Here is a 5,207-nt window from a genome sequence, read left to right as displayed (position 1 = left end):
CTATCTCCTCAGATGCCACAATCTAACTCTTCCAAGGGACTGCTGGCTTTGCCCGCCCTTTAGTCTTGTCTGGACCATCAGTGCTTACCCAGCCATTCAGATTGACCTAATTAACAATCTCCCTTCATGCACATCTCCAACGTGTCTGATGAACGAAAAGAGACATCCTACTTTCTGGGTTCATCACCCCTTTCAACAGTCTCATGGCCAAATACAATAACAAATCCCTCCTTCTGTACATCTCTGCTTGTCACTTGACGGCATGGCATAGTCTTGTTAGGTTGTCAGCCTCTGACCACAGGGAAAGATCCATCCCTTTCCCCATACAACCTGTCTTAGAGTTATTGTTGCTGTGATGAAACACCATGACCAATAGCACTTGGGGAGGAAAGGGTTTGCTTTGTTTACACTTCCACTCACTGTTCATCTTTGAAGGAAATCAGGGCAGGAACTCAAGCAAGACAGGAACCTGGAGGCAGGAGATGATGCAGAGGCCATGGAGGAACACTGCTTACTGGTTTGCTCCCCAGGATTTGCTCTGGACCCAGGACCATTAACCCAGGGACTGTCCCCACTCACAATGGGCTGGCCCCTCCCACATCAATCACAGATTAAGAAATGCCCTACAGCCTTGTCTTCAGCTAAATCTTGTGGAGGCAAATTCTCAACTGAGGCTCATTCCTCACAGATAACTCTAGATTGTATCAAGTTGACATAAAACTAGCCAGCACACAATTCTATCCTTTTATTAGATAAAATAAAAATCTCTATCTTTCTTCCTCTCCTTCCCCACCCCCTGTCTCTTACACACACACATACACACACACACACACACACACACACACCTACCTCCAACTCTAAAGCAGCTTACAGGTCTCACAGACTTTTAAAATCAGCATATTAGTGAGATTCTAGATAAAAATCTCAATCCAAACAAGCTTGAACTTCCTCTTGCCTTAATTCATCTCCTTAACAGGGTGCACCTCCTCAGGGGGAGGAGCTTGAGTCAGCCTCAATTTGATATGCCATACTTTATTGATTCCCATGGGAGGTCTGCCCCTTTCTGAAGGGAGGAGGAGTGAATAAGGGGGGTAGACAGGAGAGGGGGGAAGAGAATAGGAGGGGAGGAGGGAGAGAAATCCATGGTTGAATTGTAAAATAAATGACAAAGTTTAATAGAAAATGGCAAAAAAAAAAAGAGCTTTTTCTGCCATCTTGGCGCCTGTGAGGCTTGTTGGGAACAGGACTTATAAAAGGCAAATATGTCTGGAAGGCTGTGGTGCGAGATCATTTTTTTTTCTGGCTATAAGGAGGTCTCTGGAACCAGAGAGAGCACACAGCTTTTCTTAAAATTGAAAGTGTTTATGCACGAGATGAAACTGAATTCTACTTGGGTAAGAGATGTGTATAAAGCAATAAACAACACGGTGGTACCCGGCTGCAAACCAAACAAAACCAGAGTGATCTGGGGCCAACTAACTCAGGCCATGGGAACAGCGGCGTGGTTCGTGCCAAATTCCGAAGCAACCTTCCTGCGAAGGTCGTTGGACACAGAATCTGTGTGATGCTGTACCCTTCCCTGGTAGAAAAAGAGAAAGCTGTGAAATTGCCTTCCTTTCCAATAATCAATCAACATCAGATCCCTCAGTTTCTACCCCTTCTCTCAGAATGGTCTTACTTTTTGTGTTTCCTTAAAGTCTCACCTCCCTCTTTTCCTTAAATTGCTAACCATTTACTTTCCTACCTACATAGGAAATGCCAGATGCCTTAATGTCTCGGGGGCTCCCTCCTGTTGTGTAATTTATGCCCATTACTGTCTTCAGGCTAACTGGACCGCTACCCACACCATTGCCGTCACCACTCCTGATATCATAATTCTGCCTAACACACCTGAGGAGAGTTGTTCAGCTGCAGCCTCTCCTAGTGGGACTGGGTGTAGGCACTGGAGTAGATGGGCTTCGGTTGGCTTCTTGTGCTTGTCCAGTGTGTTGGCTGGATTAGCTATGAGACTAGAGCACACCTCAGCAGCCCTCAAAGGCTCTTAGGTATAGACTGATTCTCTTGCCACGGTAACAATTAAAATTCACGATGCTCTCAACACATTTACTGTGGCCCAAGGCGAACTTCCTGGCCCTGGAAAAAGAATGCTACATTTACACCAATCAATTGGAAGTCTTTGAGATTTGACTGACAGGCTGAGGGAGCAGCATCTTATTAGAGAGAGAACCACCGAGGAACGGCAGCTACGAAAGGACATGTGGGCCTGGCTTCCCTGCTTCCTATTACTCCTGAGTGTGATTACACACATGGATGTCCTCCTTCTTTCTGGCCTTTTCGTTTTAACCTCTCTGTTGAATTTGTTTCTTACAGATCTAGCAGGTTAATTTGCAGATGGTTCTCTGACAAGGGATCCAGTTCCTTCTTGGTGAGCCTCTATACCGTTGTCCCCTTGGTATGGGTCACCTGACACTTCTATCCTCTTTCCATTTCTCTACCCCAACAAAGGACTTTTTTTTTTTTTTTAAATCAACAATGGTAGACAGGGCCAACACGTGCCAGCTGAAAAAAGAGACTTTCATTCAAATGTAGTGTTTTACATTGTTGTTTTGTCTGGAGGGAAAGAGGATTCTGGAATGGATGACTACCAGAGATGTTTTAACCTTCCATCTAGGATAATACTGCCTCAGGGCATGATGGACTCAGCAAGGATGCTGTTGCCTCTGAGAAGGACCACTCCCTTATTAGAAAGAGTTAACCAGAAGAGGCTGATGTGGGATTCCCCTCTGTATGTGATGAATATGCTTTATTACCATTGGTTAGTAAAGAAGCTGCCTTGGCCTATGGCAGAGCAGGATAGAGTTTGGTGAGAAAACTAAACTGAATGCCGGGAGAAAGAAGACAGAGTCAGGGAGATGCCATGTAGCTGCCAAAGGTGAAAGATGCCGGAACCTGACCAGTGGACCACAGCCTCACAGTGACACATAGATTAATAGAAATGGGTTATGTTGCAGGGAGAGACCACTTGTTTCCCAGCCGCCCAGCAGCTTAGACCTGAAAATGATCACACAGAAACTGTATTAATTAGATCACTGCTTGGCCCATTAGCTCTAGTTTCTTATCTGCTAACTCTTATAGCTTAATTTAACCCATTTACAGTAATCTGTGTATCATCACGTGGCTGTGGCTTACCAGGTAAAGCCCCAGTGTCTGTCTCTAGAGGCTGCTCCATGGCTTCTCCCTGACTCCACCCTTCTTTCTCCCAGCATACAGTGCAGCTTTCCCCACCTAGTTCTGTTCTTCCCTGCCATAGGCTCAAAGCAGTTCTTTATTCGTTAACCAATAAAAGCAACACACAGACAGAAGGATCTCCCACATCAGGGTTAATTTAAGATGTAAGAGCTAGCTAGGAATATGCCTAAGTCATTGGCCAAACAGTGTTGTAATTAACGTAGTTTTCTGTGATTATTCAGGTCTGAGCAGTCGGGAAATGGATGAGCAGTCTCTGATTACAAGAAGCTCCAACTTCAGTCATTCCAGAGCACTGGGAAATGGAGACTGCGGCCGGGGTAGGTCCCACTCCTCTGAATGCAGATCTGTGAAGGCCTCCTCACAGACAGTATATCTGTTGTCCTGACCATTGTTGCTGCCCCACAGTGTCTCTGACAAGCTTTTCACCGCTGCTTTTTCGTCCTGTTGAATCCTTTCACTGCCCATACCACCAACCTGTCATTACTGTTTCCCAGAGTGATGTTTCTAACCCATAATTACTTACTTAAAATATTTATTGAATTGTTGAATTCATATACATTATACGGACCAAAATAATTTGGATACAAAAGAGTACTTATTGTGCACTTCATTTAGATGACAGCCTAAAATAAAATATGTGAAGCTCCCCAAAAACAAAAATGATCCTGTGACTTGAACATGGTTGATAGGGATGTCCCTGGAAAGGGACGTAAACTTCCCAGAATAATGTCACAACAGGATGGTGGGTTACACAGGTATATGCATTTGCCAAAGTGCATGCCAAACGTCGTTACTTTTATGGCCTTTAATATATGTAAATTTCGCCTCTAATAAAACTGTCCCCCAAGTCCCCATTTGACTAGAAGAGGGACATGGGTGTGGATGCAGCTGTAGAGAAAGGGAGAACATGAGAATGCTGACCATCAGTGAAGCTGGCGCCTGGGGACCAGGAGCTCCTTCGATTTTTCTCCTTACTACACATGTTATAAATTTCCCACAGAAAAATTTAAAGCAATTTTATTAAGTCTCAGTTCTTTCTTAGTCCCTACACAAATGTCATGGCACAGGCAGTCGAGGCTGCAGGAAATAGAGGAGACTATTTAGAATAAAATTGGAAATTTTACAGACGAACATTAAATGCATTGAAAGGGGGAAGTGTGGACTAAGGGGCAGAAGTGTGAGCCATTTTTATATTATTTTGTGTTTTCATTCCTTAGTAGTAACTCCCCTGTTATGCTCGTGGTTTGCTGTAGACACACATGCTTGGGTGGAAGAGGACCGGTGGGCCTGTCCTCGGAATGCAGGAGGTGGCCCAGAATGCCTTCCCTAGTCACAGTTCTTTCTCTTGGACTGTTTCTTTTGAACGCTTGCTTCGGGCTATTCCTCAAAACCCATGCAAAACCATTCACGCTTATGCATCTGTGCTCAGAGCGCGGGCCCAAGAAGACGAGGATCTCGTGCCCTAGTGAAATAGCCCCACAGATTCCTTGTGGGCACGTCGTGTCATTGGCTGAGTACTGTGAGCAGACCCTCGTCTGGGTGATGTGACTGACATATCTTGTGGTTCATCCTTTGTTTCCCAGACAGCATCCAGAAGAATGACCTCCACTGACCAGTGGCTCCTTGGAATGCCCTCACAGGCCCCGAGACAGCCGGAGTCCTCTGGCAAGTTCTGAAGTCTTATCATAATTCTATTCAACCAGGACAGGAACTATGATGGATAAACTCCATAGTCCAGTCACTTCTGGGAAACCCTCTCTGCCTTGTATTCAGCTGCCTAACATTGCTAACGTTCATACTGGCATCTAGGTTTATGTAGCCTTGCACTATTTTTAAAATTTCAGGCTTGTTTTTTAATGTGATATCTGTTCTTGAGGGTAGGGACTATCACTTAAAAAACAATTTTTAATCAATATTTTGAGAGTGTCAAATAGGCGTATAATATATTTTGGTCACAT

At 44.6% G+C, this 5,207-nt stretch overlaps 1 pseudogene; it reads left to right on the top strand.

Annotated features, from left to right (window-relative positions):
• The first annotated feature begins 1,262 nt into the window (after positions 1-1,262).
• On the top strand, positions 1,263-4,797 carry LOC130865570 (uncharacterized; annotated as a pseudogene).
• The last annotated feature ends 410 nt before the right edge of the window (positions 4,798-5,207 follow it).

The sequence above is a fragment of the Chionomys nivalis genome, chromosome 23, assembly GCF_950005125.1.
Source record: "Chionomys nivalis chromosome 23, mChiNiv1.1, whole genome shotgun sequence".
Classification (NCBI taxonomy): Eukaryota; Metazoa; Chordata; class Mammalia; order Rodentia; family Cricetidae; genus Chionomys; species Chionomys nivalis.
The sequence above is the reverse complement of the archived record's forward strand: the minus strand, read 5'-3'. Positions and strand labels throughout refer to the sequence as shown.